Source organism: Chiloscyllium plagiosum, chromosome 14, assembly GCF_004010195.1.
Source record: "Chiloscyllium plagiosum isolate BGI_BamShark_2017 chromosome 14, ASM401019v2, whole genome shotgun sequence".
In the NCBI taxonomy this organism is placed as follows: Eukaryota; Metazoa; Chordata; class Chondrichthyes; order Orectolobiformes; family Hemiscylliidae; genus Chiloscyllium; species Chiloscyllium plagiosum.
Window position 1 is genome coordinate 81,589,066 of NC_057723.1, and position 22,394 is coordinate 81,611,459.

At 39.3% G+C, this 22,394-nt stretch overlaps 1 protein-coding gene across 8 annotated transcripts in view; it reads left to right on the forward strand.

The window, feature by feature from the left end:
- Positions 1 to 22,394, forward strand: part of gulp1a (GULP PTB domain containing engulfment adaptor 1a) — a 379,864-nt gene that overhangs the window by 143,070 nt on the left and 214,400 nt on the right. The window contains exon 3 of one of the 8 annotated variants that reach the window (XM_043704097.1): positions 5,439 to 5,491. The exons of 5 other annotated variants lie outside the window; for them this stretch is intronic. The gene's annotated coding sequence lies outside the window, so the exon portion shown is untranslated. Of the gene's footprint in view, positions 1 to 5,438; positions 5,492 to 18,780; positions 18,995 to 20,116; positions 20,207 to 22,394 lie in introns of those variants that run through there. 2 more of the 8 variants (XM_043704099.1, XM_043704100.1) reach the window with 2 other exon arrangements.

Below are 22,394 nucleotides of genomic sequence, written 5' to 3' on the forward strand. Positions count from 1 at the left end.
AAGTTAAAAATCACACAACACCAGTTTATAGTCAACAGGTAAACCTATTGGACTATCACCTGGTGTTGTGTGATTTTTAAGATTGGTCAAGTGTTCTTTTCAATATTGAGAGTGCATGGCTTACTTGGTACTGAATGGTGTTGGATTTATATCAAGTGTACACTTAAGTATTTTATCGATGTTTGATTTCATTTCAGATATTTTTGACAAAAATAAATATGCGACTAAAATTGTAACACTCTAGCCACAGCCATCTGTATTTAGCAGTTTCTGTCAGTCAGTGTTGATGGATAAGAATTAGTTTTCTGAAGATCATTAGTTTTCCAGGATGTGCGCTGCATTGAAAGTAATTTTGATCATTAGAGAACTATGTTCCAAGTCATAAGTGAGGAGAACTGCATTTGATCTCTGCTGCATTCAATCCCCAATCTGAACCACTGTAATTTTGGAAGGGATAAGTACACCTAAATGTAGAAACTGGAAATCTGAATAAAACTAGAAAACACTAGAATAAATGTTTGGGCAGTGTTTGGGCAGTGTTTGGGATGGGGATGGGTGGGGGGGGGGGGGGGCGGGCGAGAAGCAGTTCGTGTCTCAGGTCGATGACCCTTCATTTAAATTGGGGACATTTAAAAACCTAACAGGTCTTAAATATTTTCTCTGAACCTCTGACTTGGGGGATGTGAGCATCGCTGGCTGGGCCAGCACCTTTTGCCCATCTCTAACTTCCTTTGAGATGATGGTGATGAGCCACTTTCTTTAACTGTTGCAGTCAATTCAGTGTAGGCACATCCTCAGTGCTATTCAGAAGAGATTTCCTGGATTTTGACTTAGTGACATGAAGGAACAGTGATATACCTGGGAGTCAGGATTATGTGTGATGTGAAGGAGAAACTGCATGTGCTCATGTTCTGCTGTATCCATTGTCCTTCTCCTTCCAGATGGTAGAGGTCAGGGATTAGAGTTTGCTGTTGAAAGAACTTTGCTGAGTTGCTGCAGTCCATCTTGTAGATGATGCACACTGCTGCCATTGTGTCTTGGTGGTGAAGGGAGTTGGCAGATTGGGTGCCAATCAAGTGGGTAGCTTTGTCTTGGATGGAGTTGAGCTTCAAATGTTGCTCGATCTGCATCCATCTAGGAGACTGGAGAGAATTTTATTGCATTCTTGAACTTGAATATTGTACATGGTGGACAAGCATTGAGAAGTCAGGAGATTATGCCACTAATTCTACACATCTTCTAACTACAGTAATTTATATGGATCATCCAGTTCAATATCTGGTCAATCATAACTGTCAGAATATTGGTAAGAGGGGATTCTGTGATCATAAAGCCATGGAAAATCAAGGAATGAAGGTTAGATCATCTGTTGTTTGAGAACAGAGATTGGCTGGCACTTGTGAGGCATGGTTGTTATTTGCCACTTAACAATCAGCCTGAATGTTTTCCAGGCCTTGTTGAATATGGACACAATCTGCTTCAACTTGTGAAGAATTGCGAATGTTGCTTGAATGCATTTGGCTGCATTGGAACACTGTAATAAGCCAAGGACAGAAGTGTCAGTGCGTGAAAGGAAGGTGCAGAATTAAAATGACAGGCTGTTGCTTGCTTGGCCTGTGCTTCAGGTCTGAATGGAAGTGTTTGGAAAGCAGTCATCCAATCAGCTTTTGGTCTCCCCAGTGCAAAACAGACAAATATAATGTGAACAATGAATTTGGTATGCTGAACTGAAAGATGGAAATCACTGGCTTATCTGAAAGGAACATTTGTAGCATTGGAGGGCTGAGAAAGAGGAAGCAAAAAGACAGATATTCTATTACCTGTGCAGACATTAGAAGGGCAGAAGAAAATGATAGATTGTAACAAGTATGTTCAAGAGAGAGGGAAAGGGGCAGATAACTTTAGTAAGAAAGATCAGTTTTTGGAAGGGATTCTAGAATTTATTACTTAAACAGTTGAGGACACAGCAGAAGCTGGGGTGAATAAATTGGGAATGTGAAAGAGATTACAATTGGAGGAGCACATTGATGTAGAGGGGAGTTGGGCCATGAAGAATTTGAAAGTGAGGATTTTGTCTCGGATATTTTGTTGAGTTTTTGAGGAAATGATAGTGGCGAACACGATTTTTGATGGTAGGGCAGTGGATGTTGTCTATATTAATTAACACATTTGACAAGGCCCTTCATTATAGTCTGATCCAGAAGATAAAATCACATGGCATCCAGGTTAAGTTGGTGGGTTAGATACAAAATTGGCTTGGTAGTTGTGGCGTTTTTCTGACTGAAGGTCTGTGACTTTTGTGCGTTCTGTAAAGATAAGCACTGGGACTTTTGTTATTTTGTAAATTCCATATATTATTTAGCTGAAAGTATATGTAGAGTTGTGGGTTGTGAGGAAGGTTGTGAAAGGTTAGAACAGGATATAGATCAGTTGGAAAGTTGGACGGAGAAATGTCAGATGGAGTTTAATCCAGACAAATGTGTGGTGATGCATTTTGGGATGTCAAATGTAAGAGAAATTGTACAGTAAATTGCAGGACCTTCAGGAACACTGATGTACAGAGAGATCTTGGATGCTAGACTCCAGCTCCCTGAAATTGGCAACACAAGTTGATAAGGTGGGAACGAATGATAGGACATGTATAGGGTATAGAGTTTAAAATTGGCAAGTCAGGTTGCAGTTGTATGGAACTTTTGTTAGGCCACATTTGCAGTATTGTGTGTTGTTCAGGTCACCACACTATGGCAAGGAATTGGAGGCTTTGGAGAGGGAACAAAAGAAGTTTACTGGGATGATGCCTGGATTGGATTGTGTGAGCAATAAGGAGATGTTGGACAAACTTGTTTTTGCTAGAGCATTGGAGCCTGAGGGTGACCTGATAGAAGTATACAAAATTATGAGGGGCATGGTTAGGATAGATGATCTGTCTTCTCGCAGGGTGAAAATGTTAAATACTAGGGGTGCAGGTTTAAGGTGAGAAGGGAAAGTTTAAATAAAATGTGTGAAGCAAGTTTGTTACGCAGAGGGTGATCAGTGCCTGGGATGTACTGCCAAAGGAGTGTGGTAGAAGCAAATGCGATAGCAATGTTCCAGAGGCACTTAGAGAGACTCATGAAGAGACAGGGAATAGAAGCAAACAGACTATGTACAGGCAGATTGAATTAGTTTAGAATGGCATCATGATTAGCACAGATGTGGTGAACGGAAGGGCCTGTTCCTGTGTTCTGTATTCTTATATTTTTAAAATTGTGACAGGCTGCTGTAAATCACTGAGCATGGATGAAAATTGGATGGGATTTGGTATGAATTAGGAAGTGTACAACATGATTATATATCTATAAATATATATAAGAAATACTTAAATAACAAAGGAAAGAATAAAAGGAAATGCAAAGAACTTTGAGGAGTTTAACCAAACCTCAGGTAAGCAAAGATCAAATCAAATTTCAGGAACTTCAAAGGGAGTAGAGTTCTGTAGGTGCATAAATAATGAAAGGAAAATTGCCATGAACGTAGGACGACTAAAGGCTGAACAATATAAACACACAAATAATGGCAAATAAATATTTGAATGAATAATTACTGTGCCTCAGTTTCTAATAATGGTAACAAAATAGGCTCTTCAATATTGATACGTTTAAAGAAAATACAACTTTAGGATAGAAAGGGAGTCTGCACTCACACGTTCTGAAGGTAACTAGGGAGGAAATCAAAAATATTTGATGATATAGATGAAAAACACAAGTTTCATAGTGTGTGGATTTTTTTTTCAATGTTCATTCACTGGATGAAGGCATTACTGGCTAGACTCTGATTTATTCCCGATCCCTAATTGCCTATAGGACAGTTAAGATTCAACCACATTGCTGTAGGTCTGTACGCCAGATCAGGTAAGCTTGGTAAGTTTACTTTCCTTAAGGACATTAGTGGACCATCTGCCATGGTGGGATTCAAACCTGGGACCCCAGAACGTTGCCTGGTTCTCTGGATTGATAGTCCAAAGATAATACCACAAGGTCATCACGTTCCCACTAATGCGAGAGGATTGCTGGATACTCAGTATTGGCTTACTAGATTAGATTACTTACAGTGTGGAAACAGGCCCTTTGGCCCAACAAGTCACACCAACCCGCCGAAGTGCAACCCACCCAGACCCATTCCCCGACATTTACCCCTTCAACTCTCACTACGGGCAATTTAGCATGGCCAATTCACCTAACCTGCACATTTTTGGACTTAATTTTCCTGGTCCTTTTGTATAAGACATTTTTTGTTTAAAAAAAATTGCTGGAATAATTATTTAGCAATTAGCCATACAGATTTTTATTAAATGACTAAATGCACCTGGAGAGCTCCTGAATTCAGATTTCACCCCCTACCATGTAGGTCTTGAGCCCAAATCTCCAGACGTTAGCCTGAGGCTCTGCTTTACATTGCCAGTGACATTACCACTACGCCACTACTACTTCCTTTATTTCAAAGGTGTAGCTAATGCTTAATTGGTGTTTGGTTAAAACTAAACTGTAAATGTGGAATCTTCTGACTACTCAAAGTGATTACATAGTTTATTTAGTGTCAGGTATCAGATATTTCACCGATCTATTTGAATGTAAATCTCACTAAATGACAAAGCTGCTTTGTTAACATTTTAAAAGCAATAGTGCAATAATGCTTCCATATGGCCTGTGTGCTTTTGGATATTAATTATTTTTCAAAAGGTAGCGTCAGATTAACTCGTTTTGAGTAATTGAACATTTTTATTGCACAAAGTTTTGAGATTATAAAGAAAAAAAAATTTATGAGCACTGCAACTTTAAATGTTTCACAATTTAAATTCCAAGTTTATTTCTCATGTTTATGTTTCAGAGTACCTTTGACCAAGCATGATTAAGTTACATAAGAACTGAATTCATTATACAACACAGTGCCAATCAAAACAAAATGCTTTCAAAAACTAAGCTATGGAGGCTCACTACATCTTCAGCTCAGAAATTAATCTGGATTAAATTATTATATTTAAATTGCATTTGCTGTGTTTTACTAAGTATTTCTGAGGAATTGGGCAAAATGTTCTTGAAGAATCAATTTTGTATTGATTCTGAGGGTGGACTCTTTATTAAGTAATGTAACTTTTCAAGTGTATGAATTATGCATAACAATGAAATGGCCAATTTCCAAAGAGTTCACACCTAATACAAGATTCCAAATGGAGAGTTTTAGTTCAGATTTGAGTAGGAAATCAGAATTGACTTGCAATATTTGGGTGAAATTCTGAAATTTCCCAACTGTCCTGTCACATCTTGAAAACAGGCTGTGATGTTGAAACTTCTAACTGTATTCATAAAATATTATTGGCAACAAAACTAATAACAGATATTTAAAAGTATATTTAATTTAAACTAATTTTCTGTTTATGTCTTCATCTAATGAATTTTAAGGTATTGAAGTGGTGACATTGAGGACTGTATAGAAGAACTTCTTAATGTGGAAGGTAATTGGGCTGACTTTTATATTAAAACAAATGCCTTAGTGAAAAATATTTCACAGTGAAAAAACAACTTTAATGTAAGGATTATGCAGAGATATACATTGCAATATATTTTGATAGTATTTAGGTAATTATATGCTTCCAAGCAGGATTTACAGAGAACATTTATGAAGGCCATGCTTGTTTGAAGTATACCATTAATATTCCTTTGATGAAAACTATTGTGTTATATATGCATCCACCCTCTCAGTTTCCTCCTACACACCAAAGATGTGCAGGTCAGGTGAATTGGCCATGCCAAATTGCCCATTGTGTTAGGTGCATAGGTTAGGAGTAAATACAGGGTCGGGGAAGGGGTCTGGGTGGGTTACTCTTCAGAGAGTCAGTGTGGACTTGTGGGCCGAAGGGCCTGTTGCCATAAGGGGAGGCACGGTGGCTCAAGGAGCGTCACAGTGGCTCAATGGGTAGCGCTGCTGCCTCACAGCACCAGGATCCCACGTTTGATTCCCACCGTGGGCAACTGTCTGTGTGGAGTTTGCACGTTCTCCCTGTGTCTGCATGGCTTTCCTCCGGGTGCCCCAGTTTCCTCCCACAGTCCAAAGATGTGCAGGTCAGGTGAATTGGCCATGCTAAATTGCCCATAGTGTTAGGTGCATTAGTCAGAAGGAAATGGGTCTGGGTGGGTTATTCTTCGGAAGGTTGATGTGGACTTGTTGGGCCTGTTTCCACTGTGGGGAATCTAATCTAATCTAAACCTGCTCCTAGTTCTTGTGTAAAAGAAAAGTACTGGATACCACCTGGATGGTAGGCATTCATGGTTGAAGCCTGTTTTTGAATTATTCTTAATTATGTATGTTAATGGAATCAGACTACAGAACAATTTTTCTTTGTTTTATGTCTATTTCAGATTTAACAGTCATTTAAATATAACAAAAAAAAAGTGGTGTAAAGTAGTAGTGTTCATTACTTACCTCAAGGAAATTTCCTAACAAAATCTGGTGAACTCTGTGCAATGTTGATGTTACTTTGATTCCAGTATCAGCACAAGGGAATCTTAGCCATTGAAAAACAAGCAGTTAAGCAAATAATTATGTTGGTGAATACACGTAGACAAAAACAAAACCAAGGGAATAAAAGAACTGATAATCAGACACATTTTAATCATTTGCAAATAGTAAAATAAAGAACATGATTTTGGGATTAAGTTGAAGCTGAAATACCATAAATTTAGAAACAAAATGCTCACTTTAAAACTGTTTTCTTTTTGCTGTGGTGGGAAGACTTGATGTCCTAAGAATGTAAAAATATATTTTTAAGGCAGGAGAAGATGCTCAGCAGTAATCAAGTCCCGAACCTGTCATTAAAAGCCCAATTACACTGAATTCAGAGTGGCACAATTTTTTCAAGTGGTTTTGCAGCAAAATTAAGAATGGAGAAACAAGTTCATGTTAACTTGAGTGATTTCTACAATTTTCCATCCGCTGGAATCTCAGCACGAAAACTATTGAGGAGAAGGAATCATTGATGACAACTTTTGAATGTCAATATTTACATGGGCATGATGGTAGAAGGGAATTTCAGAGTTTTGACCTTGAGCTCTTGAACGAATAATTGTTTCTGGATGATTTTGCGACTTAGATTGGTGGTGCTTCTATGCTATTGCTGGGCATATTCTTTCTTGATGCTATCTATCTACATTATTGGGCAGGGAAGTATTGAAGACTGATTGATGAGATGCTGTAGTGTACTTGTGATACAGCCATAGAATGCTGATGAGGACAAGGGTAAAATGAGTTTAGTGTCAGTTTGCCAACCAAGTAGACTGTTTTGTATTGATGGTGTCAAAATTTGTTTGTGGGCAATGGAATAGTTCAGGACCTGTTTCTTTTTGCTCTTTTATGGTGCAGAAAATGTATATGTTAAGATTTTTTTTCCAGTTTTTGTCAATATTAATTTGCTTTCCTTTATTTGTAAGAATATTGAGTACAGGAGTTGGGAGGGCATGTTGCAGCTGTACAGGACATTGCTTAGGTCACTGTTGGAATATTGCGAGCAATTCTGGTCTCCTTCCTATCGGAAAGATGTTGTGAAACTTGAAAGGGTTCAGAAAAGATTTACAAGGATGTTGCCAGGGTTGGAGGATTTGAGCTACAGGGAGAGATTGAATAGGCTGGGGCTGTTTGACTGGAGCGTCGGAGGCTGAGGGGTGACTTTATAGAGATTTATAAAATCATGATGGGCATTGATAGGATGAATAGACAAAGTCTTTTCCCTGGGGTCGGGGAGTCCAGAACTAGGGGGCATAGGTTTAGGGCAAAAGGGGAAAGATATAAAAGAGACCTGAGGGGGCCACTTTTTCACGCAGAGGGTGGTACGTGTAAGGAATGAGCTGCCAGAGGAAGTGGTGGAGGCTGGTCCAATTGCAACATTTAAAAGGCATCTGGATCTGTATATGAATAGGAAGGGTTTGGAGGGATATGGGCTGGGTGCTGGCAGGTGGGATTAGATTGGGTTGGGATATCTAGTCGGCATGGATGAGTTGGACCGAAGGGTCTATTTCCATGCTGTACATCTCTCTGACTCTATGACTGTATTTGGCAAAGTACCTCAGCAGTGCTATTCATGTGACTTTTATTAAAATTCAGCATGCCTGGTTACCTGAGGAAGGCAACCGACTATCTATTTCGGATTCCCAAAAATTATGCTTGCCCCTTTCCTGCTTTTAGTTTTGGTTGACCACCTTCAAATCTGTGAATAATTTTAAAACTTAAATGCGTGGGTGTTGGCCAGAAAGCTGAGGTTTAGTTGGATGTCTGCCACCTCATTGTCATTCTTCTCCTGTCAAAGTAAGAGAAGCAAAATGTTCTTGGTCGCAAAAACTGGTGAATGGAGTCTTTACTTGGGGCTGGTCTGCTTTACTTGAGCCGATTGTTCCATTTTGGCAGACGGTCAGCCTAATCCAAATGGAAGCTGTAAAAATTACACCACACCCCAACAGAAGGGTGAACATTGTTTATGCAACGTTTAGCTCAGTACTTAGAGTTAAACACAATTTGCACTTTAGAAATAACAGTGGGAATATACTGTAATCCATCCAAGTTGTTGATTACTCCATGTTTATAACATGGACTTCTTTCTGTCTGGTTTCTGTATTATATCCTATACAGTGAACATCTGCAACATATGGTTATATGAAATTATGTTGCTAAATATAATTATTTAAGAAGTACATAAATCACTGCATGTGCTACACTGATATGCAACTTTGATATTTAACTAAAGGAGGGGCTCAAAGATAGGGACCAAATTAAACAAATTATTCCAGTAACTATACAAAAGATTCATCAACTGAACAACTACGTAAGATTTAATTAAGTTTCACTTAAACACTGTTTTTCCTCAGTTGTTATAGTCATCAATCTAAGTGTTTAGGATGAGCAATAAAGAGAGTCTAGAAAAGTGAATGCTTGAAGGAAATGCATTGCATTATAAAATGATCTAAAGTTGCACATTTCAAATCAAAATTATTAGCTATATTTTCAGTATGCATTGACTTGTGTAATTAACAGTATCATATTGTTCATATATTAAATATGTTCAGTAATTAAAGTATGTCTACATTGTCTTCTATTGCCTGGTGATCAATGTTTTAGTTCAGAGGTCATGGTTGGCAACATCACAGTAATACTGTACTGAAAAGAACTCTGCAGTTTAACACTGTACTGGAATTGAGCTTTACAATGTCAAGTTGAAATGGTATCAGAATCATTATTTCTCACGAAATGGAAGAAGGGAGTCACTTTTTAATGTTATTTCAGTATTGATTTTGAGTTATTTTGTGACTTTTCAATTAATGTGCAGACATTGGACCATTGCATCAATTTGGAAATAGTTGTACTGTATATCGAACTCCCTTGTTAAAGAGCTCACTTTGTCAGCCATTTCAATATTGTTTTAGCAAAGTATTTCCTCTCTTTTCTCTTAACAAAAATATTATCATCCTTTTTCCTAAAATATGATTTATTTCTTCTTGGAGTTATGTATCACACTTATCCTACACTGCTACAAAGGAAATTAAGTCTGACTCTTTGTGAAGACTTGAATGGTTCATTGTCTGTTGAGCTGAACCCTTCTAATCTGTCGACTGCTCAGTTGGATGACGTACGTTCGGCAGTAGAATGAGATATAAAAATAATGGTGTATCACGTTCCCCATAACCCTACAACTTGTGTCTATTACATGGGTGACAGAGAGCAGGGAATATTCAAAATATAAACAATCCAATTTTAAATGTTGAGTATTTTAACTCCTGGGCCTTGTTGAAGTTTGACTGCCATATTTCCCATCTCAACACACCTGATACAGACAACACTCACTTCCTCAATGTACTTTTCAGTCAGTCTCTTGGACCTTATTTAAATCAGAGATCAGGAATATTGCATTTTGGTACATTGAGATTGTGCATTTCACAGTATTACAAGTCAGCCTGAGTTGCAAATCAGCTCCCAAGATTGTTTGATGCCTCACTGGACGTCCTGGTTGAAGAACTGGCACATTTCGGTGTCTAAGAAGGATTATTGCCAGTGCCTCCACAATTTCCACTCTGACTTCCTGCAGAATTCTTTGACGCACCTCATCTGGTTCTGACACAATATCCAGTCTGTCCTTATACTTACTGCTGCCCTATCAATTTTGAACCTTTCTAGTGACTGAATTTTCTCCTCTGTCATGGAAGCCTATGTAGCATCTATTTCCTTAGTAAAGACAGATACAAAGAATTCATTCCATGCCTCAGCCACGCACCTTCCTCTATGGTTTAATTTTTGTCCCTGCTCACTAATGACTGAACAGATGTGTGCTTTCAAAGCATTACTTACTTGCTGCTGAAAACAGCCAATGCTGGAGATCACAGTCGGTCAAGAAGCATCCATGGAGAGAGAGCAAGCTAACGTTTCGAGTCTAGATGACCCTTTATCAGAGCTGGTGAAGTGTGGAGGGGAAAGCATTTTTGCTGTGGTTTGGTGTGGGGAATCTGGTAGTAGTGGGTGTAGGGTGACCTACTCTACATTGGAGAAACTAAGCACACACTGGGTGACTGCTTTGTGGAACACCTCTGGTCTGTGTGTATGCATGACCCCAACCTTCCTGTAGCCAGTCATTTTAACACAGTACCCTGCTCATTTGCCCACATGTCTGTCCTCAGCATGCTGTAGTGTTCCAGTGAATCACAGTACAACCTGGAGGAACAACATCTCATCTTCAGGCTGGGCATTTTACAACCTGTTGGACTTAATAATAGTTCAGCATCTTTAAATTGTGAATCATTTCTTCAGTTTCTTTTAGCTTGTTAGATCATGTTATCATGTCCTCTCTTCCCTCCACCCTCCCCCATTCCAGTGGGACTGTCTGTCCTTTCCAGTCCTGTAGTTGGACACACCATCGCTCTGCCATTCTCACATTCCGATCACTTAATCTGAAATGTCAATCTTTTCTCCACCAGCACCCATACCCATTACCCATCTGTTAATTTTCAGGACAGATTCCAGCATCTGCAGTAATTTTGATCTGACTTACTTGCTCCCGACTTACTTGTTGGTTCCCCAGCAAATCACTGGGACTGATGGGACACTGCCATTTTCATGAGACTGAAGCTCAATGGGAAATGTTCATGTTTCCTTCTGTCAGGATGTTAGCATATGGACAAGTATGCCAGTATGATGGAATGAGGCTGGGCACTACCAACTTTGAAAATCTTGACCTCCCAAGTCACTCGCATCTTAGATTTCAACACGAGCAACTGCAGCTGTCCTGAAGTCATTAATTAAAGTCTCTCCTGGTGAAAATGAAAAGACCTACTGTGAATACATACTGAGTTGAAAAATCAATTCCAGGCAATTGTTGTTTTTCGCCTGAAAATAATCATTTTAGTTACACTTTGACTTTTAGCTTTTGCATTGCCAGTAGTTATTCATCGAAAAGTTGGCTCAATGATTTCAATGTTCTTTAATGAGGGTACTAAGGAAGTCTAGTAACAGCTTGGAAAATACTTATGATGTGAAGGGATATAATTTTGAGAGATAAGAAAGGACCACTTTTCTATCAACTGATCTCTGGCATTCTGGCTACCGACTGATGTATTTTCCTTTGCCGTCAGTCATTTACTTACATCAGATGGTGATGTAGACATCCTCCAACTGCAGTCCTTTCTGAATTGTTAAGTTGTGTAACATGCAGCACACGCAATTGATGCAATAGAATTTATGTGGTGGCATATTGTAAGAAGCCTCCAGATCCATTGTTTGCTTCAATAGTTCTGTAATATGCTCAATAATGTTTCTATCAGTGTTGTGGCAATAATTGTATCTGTGCTGTTCAAGCAAAATTAGTTCGCAGAGGTCATATTATCATTAAACCTGCTGATGCCACTTTTATAATACTGTGTACAGTTCTAGTTGCCCTGCGTTTGAAGGATATTATTAAACTAGAGAAGGTTCAGCAAAGACTTGCTGGGACTGGACGGTTTGAATTATGAGGATAGGTTCGGACTGTATTCGCTGGAGCAGAGGAGGCTGAGGGGTGACCTTATAGAAGTTTATAAAATCATAACTGGCATAGATAAGCTGAATAGCAAGGATCATTTCCCTAGAGTGAGGGAGTTCAAACTAGGGGGCATATTTTTAAGGTGAGAGGAGAAAGATTTACAAGGGACCTGAAGGGCAACTTTTTTAAGTAGAGGGTAGTTCCTAAGTGGAATGAACTGCTTGCGGAAGTGGTAGAAGCAGGTACAGTTACAAGATTTCAAAATCATTTAGACAGGTACATAAATAGAAAAGCTTTGAAGGGATATTGGTGAGCTGCAGGTAAATGGCATTAGTTTGGGAAACTTGGTCAGCATGGATGAGTTGGACTGAAGGGTTTGTTTTCATGCTGTATGACTCTGACTCTATGAAAGAGGCAAGCTGCCTCTGTTGCATTGCTCCTCAATCATTTGAGGGAATATGACTCTTGCTGTACCGACCTTGCACAAAGCTTTAGCAGGTTTCTCTCTCGCTGTCTTCCAGCAAATGCAGCTAAAGCTGTGAACTGTGATAGGACGTGAAAGCTTAGCTCACTTGAGTAGGAGAAAACAAAAATATGAAGCAAATATTTCAGGTCAAATTTTCCTTTGTAATCCATTAAGAACAATGTGCAAATAGCGTCTGCAGTAAACCAATTGCTCACTGAAGCTAATCTCACTGTTCTACACAGTGATTTGATTATTTGGTGTGGATTTTAATCTACTCAATTACAATTGCAATGGAATCTTCAATTGTGTGCATTCACGAGACACCCTAAGTGCAGTGAGAATTTAAAAATGGCATCTAGCAGAAACCAGTCCGTGTAAGTCAATATGTTTGATTTTACAGCTTGTTCATTCTATTTTTGAGTGGATGGGTTAAAATTGATCCATCAATATTACATCTTCTGTTCTCTTATATTTTGGGCTCAACAATAGTGACTGAGTAATGAGCTGGTGCTGCGAAAGATAATAGTAAAACATGTTTCTTTCTTCTTTTACAAATATTTCCATTTGTCCAGAATTTTTGTTTTGAGCAACGTTTTATTATTTTGCTGACTCTTAAGGCATATCACAACCTTGTTTATTTCTTGCTAGAAACAGTCAGAATCGTTTGTAGCAAATCCATTATATTGAGGCTTTTAACATTACATTCCTGATGCAGAGTTTCCACAGAGCACACCCATGTTTCTTGTTGGGTGAAGTTTTGTCTGATATAAGGTTCCATCATGACTGGCAATGTCTTCCAATTTTTTTAATCAACTTTTGTAGTGTGTCTCTCAATGTTTTATTCTGACATGCCACTCAACTGACTACAGCTGGTTTTCAAATATTCTTAACAGTTTTGCAATGGGTGTGTACATTTTAAAAATGCAATTTGTACAAAAGCAGTACATTCCCAGCTGTTTCTTTTAACTCTTCTGGTTCAAAAAACCAAACCTACTTTAATTGCATCATTATATCTAATTATATTAAATATACACAGAGTAAGTATCTGTGAAGTATGTAAGGAAGATAAAACCTTTTGATCTAACCACGTGAAATTGCAAACAGACTCTTCAATGTTCAAACCAGATTTCGCTGTTGCATTCAAGAAATTGGTTGAACATTGAACACTGAAAATTGCAATGTTGAATTTTACCAAAAATCAGTCAGATGTCAATTTTGAGGAGTTTTGTAGAGGGTTTCCCTCCATGAGCCCCAGTAAGTTTACCCATGTAATTCTCCATTGCTCTCATTATTATGTATGCACTAGACCTCATTGGTGCCACTTATGTGCCAACATGTGCTCACCATTGGAGGAGTTACTTCCCAGTGTCAGGACCTTCTAAGATTTATGCTGCCTGTATCATATTTAGAGCCAGCTATAAGTAGCCCTTTACAGTACACATTGTTGGAGGGAAATGAAAAAGAAAAGCTGCTGAGGGCACATATGTGGCACAAGTGACCATTTGTTTCAAATAGGAACTCTCATTTGTAAATGTTTTACTCCTTTACATTATTACCTGTCAGATCAACTGTTATTGTAAATACAGCTACAAGCATCAAGCTACACAGGTTACCTGTTCTGAGTGCCATACCATGTAAGAACCCCGTCTCATGGAGTGCTGCTGTTTCCCTTATGCCCAGCATTGCATGATATCTTATTGTTCAATGTGGGAGTATCAAATGTTAAACTTTTCAAAGTTGAAAATGTTAACTTTTATTAAACAGATCGAAAAAGCAAAGATAATGTAATAAACAGAAAAAGCTGCACTTGGTTACAGATTAAAAAGGGACTGTTTTCCTTTCAGGCACAACAGATTTATAATCAGTGGATAATCATTTCATCCAACTCATCTATTGGAACTTAACTGTTGATTAAGTCTTGTCTGGCTTTTTTCTCCTGATGCTTCTGCGCTGTATCACACAGAAAGACATACTCCTCCTGTTCAATGTTTTCAACTTTGTCCTGAGAAGACTGCCTTTGCTGTCCCAACTCTTAAGCATCCTTCACATCCCCTTTCTGCCGTTAGGCAGCATGCAGCGTGCTGGGATTATACACCACACTCTGTTTGGACTATACTGCAAAGCCTTCCAGGCTGATCCAGGGATCAGAACCTCATCTCCTCGTGGTCTACTGCTGCTCCACGGTGATGCTGATAAAAAAAAAAGGGCTGCATTGGTCAATGCTTGGCCTCTGTCATGGGATTATTTAATGGAGCCATGGTTACAGAATGTATCCCTTGTGTCCCAGTAACCGACCTTGTAAAGTATTGAAACAAATCAGGAATATGTAAGGTCTCGGAAATATGGGCATCATAGCAACTGCTAAAGAATCTTACATTCATTGATAATCACAGATAGCTTGTACGTTGACATAATGGAATGCTTATCTGTTGATGATGTCAGCCATGTTATGATATGGCACTCTCAGTACAACGTGTGACCAACCCATAATGCTTTGCTATGTTGGCAAAACCTACTGCTTGGGCTGCAGCACTGACCTCATCGTGAACAAATGAGATGAAAGGTGTGATCTGACACAAATGGCAATAGCAACTCTCTTCATACATTTGGGGGTTAAAGATTTAAAGATGGTATACGGCTCCCCCGTAGATCCTTAGAAGCAGCACGGGATATAAAGATTTAGTGCAGCCTCCGTGTCAGGATGGCCAACTCCCCCCTTCAGGTGGTCTGTTCTGTACCAGCAGATCACACAGTTCTGTGAAGGTGCCCCAGAACATTCTGAGTTTGCAGCAGCCAAGCCACTTGCTCACCTGCAGGAAATGGCATTCTGGGCAATGGATGCTGGGCCTCCAGGAGCTCCTCCCCCTCCACATCCTCAGGGGACCTTCAGCTGCAACTTCCTCATGATGAGGCTATTTGGCATCCACTGCACATTGCTGATGATCCTGGGCTTACTTGTCTTGCTGTGGCATGATCCATTTGTCACAGTTCCAATGAACCTATCTGAAAAATTTCAGAAACAGACCAGGGTCCTTTGTAATGTGAGCAGTTCAGCATTCACATTGCTCACAAATAGTGGTTTCCCACAGTCCTTATTACAGAGGGAGATGGAGGACTAGGGCAAGGAGAGTCTTGGAATGCCTGTACATTGATTTTGACACAGATGATGTATGCAGTACAAGCCATGTCAGACGCATACAGTAGGAGACTCAGAGTGCAGCCTTCCCCCCCCCCCATTGGCTTGCAGGTACACTTATATGGTCATTGTGATTCATTCTGCTTCACCAACATGACTATGAAAAGCCTGTAATCTGAGTGGCATGGTCAAGGTTGCTTCTGGCTAGGATTTGTATTCTGCACAGTCAGTAGCTGCATGTGTTTCTGTACGGAATGAATGCTTGATTAATGGAATTGTCCCTTGAAAAACCTCTCATTTATCACAAATGGAACTTGAGGCTCATACGGCACTGTAATAGTGCCCCTATCTTTGAGCCAGGAGGCCTGGGTTCAAGTCTCACCTACTCCAAAGGTGTAATAATAGCTTCTCTGAGCAGGTTGATTAGAAAATACGTGCAGGTAAAGCCAGATCCTCACTGAGAAAAATAAATAATCTACTCCACCCACTCCAGGTGTGTGCTGATGGTTATTTCTCATTTCCATTTGGGATTTGGATAAGGAGGGAAGGCACAAGGCTAACACCTCACAGTGAGAGTCACAGCCACACCTAAGTCTTCATGCTCCTTTTAATCTTGCATTCCCCGTTGACCTCATCAGTTCTGAATTTCCATACATTTCCACCCAACTCTTATTCCCTAAGTGTCACTTCTCTTGCTCCTTGGATCCTGCCTGACCTGCTCTGTTTTTTCTGTACTGCACTTGTTGACATTTGCTCCATCAAGTCCACACTGACCTTCTGAAGTGCATCCAGACTCATCCCCCTACCCTATTTCTATAACACTGCATTTCCCATGGCTAATCCACCTCGCCTGCACACTCCTGGACGTCATGGGCAACTTAGCACGCTAATCTACCTCACCTGCACATCTTTGAACTGTGGGAGGAAACCGGACCACCCAGAGGAAACCCACGCAGACACTGAGAGAATGTGCAAACTCCACACAGGCAATCACCTGAGGGTGGCATTAAACCCAGCTCCCTAGTACTGTGAGGCCGTAATGCTAACCACTGAGCCACTGTGCCACCATGAGACATGCCATTTAGTTGAAGTACATAGTGTATTTTCTGTGTAAGTTGCTGGCATAGGTGTGACATTGATGAAGAATACTGCAGTACAGCAATGTGTCCACCCTTTGACTGATCACTGCTGACAAGAGAAAAAGTTGCTTGGCTCTGTGCCTATGCTAAAAACAAGGAAATGCAGAAGCATGGTGAGACCGAGGTTTTTGAATGAGGTGGCAAAGCAAAACAAGGCAAGGCAGAAATGCTGTGATCATCCAAGTAGGTGGAAAGTGAGTGAGTCTGAAGAGAGCAAGCAGAGAGCCCTGAGATGCTCCCTGCCCTGATACATGAGATGGGTGCCTTTCCCTACTCGCAAAGCATCCTGGCAGCAGCATTAGAATGAATGGTGTCACTGCATTCTCAAGTGCGGTGTTGAAGTGAATAACTGCATTCCAACTGCAGTGATGATGTGTTGAGGCTAGTATGAGTCGGGTGCCAACCTGTGTGCACGGGGGAGCAGGCAGTCTCTGCCCATGGAGAGTGACTGGAGATGTTGGCAGTTTGCTGGCCAAGATGGAGACCCAGAGTACAGGCAGCAGGATGGAGATACCAGGTATCCTCTCTGACTTTCATGTTGACAATCATTGCTACCTTGTTCCTTTTCTGTGCTGCTTTCAAGATAACAAAGGGATCAAAATTAGATGAGAACAGATAAGAGATATTAATTCATGCCACTCACTGGCAAGATACCTGGCATGCTGGTAAATCCTTGAGTGAAAAATTGGACTTGATTTTTCTTGATGTTGCAAATCTCCTTGTTCAGAGCTAGAAAATCATATATTTTCTTGTGATTGTTTGAAAGCACAGTTTGATTTTAATAAATAATAGTGCAAATAAATAATAATTCAAGGTTATGTGAATGTTTATTTGAAGAAAGCTGTCAATTATTGCAGCCCATTCATAATTCACTTCTATTTTGACATGTGTTGTCGTTCTCATTCATAAAGAGTTACAAGTTTATCTGTTAAATTTTATCACAGTGTGAAGTCTCACTGTACTTTGCATGAGTGTTATTCACTGAGCTTCAGTGTGGTTACAGACAGCTTTATTAGTATTTTACTTTATTGAAAATTGGGCAAGAGAGCCACAAATAATGCTGTGCGATTTCATTAATACAATCATAATTACTGGTCAAAATCTAAAAGCAGAGACAGCTAGCATGGTTGTAAATGCATTTTTCAAAATTGGAAACATTATGGAAATTGTTTATGTAACACTGCTTCGTTGCAGTGCTGTACAAACCGACATAAATTTTCTGGAAGCAGACAATGCCATGATTTACTTCCTGTCATTGTATCATTGAAGGAATATAGACAAGTTACGCAAATAGAAGCCTGCAGCTCTCTATGTTCCTCCAGGATATTAATGTAGTCTACATAATTTCCATTCTGAAGAAGTGTTTCATGAACAAATTTATTGTGTCATATAACTTCTTTTTGTTTATTCGTTCAAGATATGTTGAAAAATATTAAATATTTATATTATGTTGATTAAAATTGTTGATGTTTTTGAGGCCTAGTATGTTATTGTCCATGTGCAATTTACTATTGAAAATCTATCCCAGCATGTGAATATGTTGTAGCTTCTAGCAGGTGGTGGCACGGTGGCTCAGTGGTTAGCACTGCTGCCTCACAACACCAGGGTCCTAGGTTCAATTCTGGTCTCGGGTGACTGTCTGTGTGGAGTTTGCACATTCTCCCTGTGTCTGCGTGGGTTTCCTCCCACGGTCCAAAGATGTGCAGGCCAGGTGGATTGGCCATGTTAAGTTGCCCATAATGTTAGGTGCATTAGTCAGAGGGTTTGGGTGGGTTGCTTTTCAGAGGGGCGGTGTGGACTTGTTGGGCCGAAGGGCCTGTTTCCACACTGTAGGCAATCTAAATCTAATCTAAAGGTGTAAATGAGCTACATTTCAAACCCAACTGATGACTTTTAATTGGTTGTTCCTGTAAATCTTAGCACAGGTGGGATTGGTTAATATGTGCTACCTAATAGCAGAGTCATTACATTCTGAGTTTTGCAAGCATTGGCTGGCTGGGCACAGTCAGTACTCTCGTCTATTTTGAGCAGCTGAAGGGTCACACTGATATAATCTGACAGTCAGTGGAACATACGACCTTAGTACCTGCTATCACACCAGCAATGAATTGTGTATAATACATAACTTATTTGACCTATAGACAGTGTCTTATGGCTTGATCACAGCGTTCTGTTCGTGGAGCATATCACTTGTACTGCTACTGGCATAATAACGAAAAGAAATGGTAAGCTTTGTTTCTCACATTTTTGAGATAAGTTAATTTTCTGGGGTGATTTGAGGTAGACTGCATACGTCTCCTGTCCAGAGGTGGTGGTCTGTGGCCTGTTGATGAATATGTGCACAGCAGGGTGCATTGTGTATCATTATCCTGCAAGATTGCTTTGATGTGCTGAATTTTAGCTGCAAGCTTGCACACTGAGAAAATGGCTGAGCCTCAAAGTATGAAATTGCTGATATACCAAGCATATCAATATTCGGGGTCGGAGGAGTTCCAGTACTTTAATGATCAACTACCAGGCTCCCATTGTCCATAGATTTAAACTCTTCTCAAACCCAATTGCACAAAGCCTAATGTGCATGAAGTCTCATTCACTCATTATTTTTGTGTTGGTTGTCCTACACTAGCTCCATGTTTATCAAAACTTCTGTACAATACTATAACAGGAAATAGTTTGCTTTATAAATAACTTTGTATGCAGCATATTGTTTCCATTTCTGGAATTGTTTTCCATTGGTTGTCCAGTAATTTACTTGTTATCAATTTGGGGGATAAACTAAAGCTATCAACAAGAACTTTAGGTTTAAATCTCTGTATAGTTTGCATTTGATATGTCAAAATACAAATAATTTTTGATGGTTTCAAAAATTGAATTTTTTTTTCAAAATAATGCTTTTCAAATTCTGCCTGACTTGTTATGCACATGTTAATCCTTGTGGAGTTAGCTCAAAGCACTTTGTGTTTTAAACAAAAACAAAGTTTTTTTTAATGAATAAAAGTCCAATTCATTCAACACATCTTGCTCTTTTTCAAAGATATTTTCTTTGTGATAGTTTTTATGATTAAATCTATATGAATGTCAACTAAAAGTGCAATGTTCCTTATAGTTTAAGAACAAATTTTTGTAAAAAAAAAAGGTTGAACATTCAATATGTGGTTATAAACCCCACAGTACATAGCAACATCTGTCTTGCAGCTGCAAGTCATTAAGTTGAGCTAGAACTTCCTCTTCAAAATTCCAGGCTTTTTCCGAGATCAGTAAGTTGTTTCAGTTGTATTTCAGTATATCTCCAAGTCAAATGTGAGGTGCACAATTGTTTCACTTAAGACACCAGTAGTAAACAATTGGAACAAGATTAGTTTTGGGATTAACAGACAGATTTACATTTCTGCCTGATACAGATTCAAAGCTATTTCGATGCTTGGCTTCATGTTGCTGTAAGTAGACGGCAGTCAGATCTCCTTTGTGTTGTGTATGGAAATGAAAGAATCAAATACTTCTGAGATTTATTGATAAGAATATTAGGATAAATATCAAAGTGATATCCAAACAATTTGCTCACTTAAGCAACAATTTAAGTGATGGACTATTTTACGTTCCTGTTGTCATTGCATTCTGTTGGCGGAATGAGATGCAGCTAATAGACCCATAAGGTTTACATTAGTAGACTGAGGAATGGTGCTTTTGAAACAGAGGTGCTTCCTGATCATTATTGATAACTGTGTATTTTATAACCTTTTTGTAATGAATTTCTAACTCTGGTGACACTGAAATTTAAAAAGAAATGCACTAAAAAGGTCCTCATGTTTTCAGATGTAATACTTTTTGTAAGATAGTACAATTTAAAACAGTTTAGAAATGGTGTAAAGTTCTCAAATTTAGTGCAGTGATGTACAAGAGGCTATAAAACTATAATCTGTGTAGTTAGGGGGTGGAGAGGGCCGAAATTCACTAGGTCTTCCTTACTTCAGCTAATTATGTATTAACTTGTGGAATCCAACTTACGACTTGCTTTCTGTAAAACAGAAGCAAAGACTTTAACTTACTGGCAATAATTAGTTATCCATTACTATGTAATTGGTTATCAATTATTATGACCAAGGTAACAACTGTTTTAAAAAAAACTCTCAACTAATATGTAGTTTTTTTTGTATTTCCTTCATGAGACAACTGGTTTTATTCTGTAATGTTATATGAAATTATAATATAATTTGAATTTAAATGGAGATCTCTGATTCTCTTGTAATGTGATTTTAAAAAGTAATGTGTCACCAATCGGAAATTTTCCAAGGTCAGTGTGCTACCCAAACAAAATTGAGGCAGGTCTCTGCTGCTCAGTCATAACATTCTTGCATCTGAGTCAAAAAATTGTGGTTTCATATCCAGTCCCACTGACTTCAGGACAAAGAATAGATTGTTGGAGAGGTTTACAAGATGATGAGGGGCACGGATAGGGTAAATAGGCAAGGTCTTTTCCTCGGGGTAGGGGATTCCAGAACTAGAGGGCATAGGTTTATGGTGAGAGGGGAAAGATTTAAAAGGGAGCTAAGTGGCAACATTTTCACATGGAGGGTGGTATGTGTATGGAATGAGCTGCCAGAAGTGGTGGAGGCTGGTACAATTACAACATTTAAAAAGCATCTGGATGGGTATATGAATAGGAAGGATTTAGAGGGATATGGGTCAAGTGCTAGCAAATGGGACAACATTTATATAGGATATCTGGTCAGCGTGGACAAGTTGGACTGAAGGGTCTGTTTTCATGCTATACATCTCTATAACTCTATGATACACCAGTCCCAGTACTAAGAGGACATTGCACTGTCCAGGTTGATGTCAATGGGGTCTTAATGATGAAAATATAGAGAAACTGTTTTCATTGAAAAAATGGCTAGTAACCAGGGGGAACAGAGTTAAGGTAATTGGCAAAAAGGGAGATGAGAGCATTTGTTTTAACAAGTTCCAATATGGAATGCATTGCCTGAATTGGTGATAATAGCAGATTCAATCATAGCTTTCAAAGGGAATTGACAGATATTTGACAGATAAGTTATTAGGAAACAAATGTAATGGATATAGACTGGACCTTTTTGCAAAGCTTAGCTTGTGGTCAGGATAATAGGGGTGGGGCAAGGGTGTACACTATTGTGCCATGGTAGCAGTGCTGTGTCAGCTACCCACCTGTCAGTGGCATAGACACATCAGGTGGCCCACTTGTGTTGCCACATTCAGGGAACTGTGGACCTGAATGCCTCGATCTCTCTATATGTTAATGCTGCGAAGGATTCAACCACTTACTGTATACTTGACTCTTGCATTAGATCATCCAAGATGTGAGGTGTTGGAAAACTGGAGGTTGGCAAATGTGGTGCCACTGTTTAAGAAGGGCGGTAAGGACAAATCAGGGAACTATAGACCGGTGAGCCTGACCTCGGTGGTGGGCAAGTTGTTGGAGGGAATCCTAAGGGACAGGATGTACATGTATTTGGAAAGGCAAGGACTGATTCGGAATAGTCAACATGGCTTAGTGCGTGGGAAATCATGTCTCACAAACTTGATTGAGTTTTTTGAAGAAGTAATAAAGAGGATTGATGAGGGCAGAGCAGTAGATGTGATCTATATGGA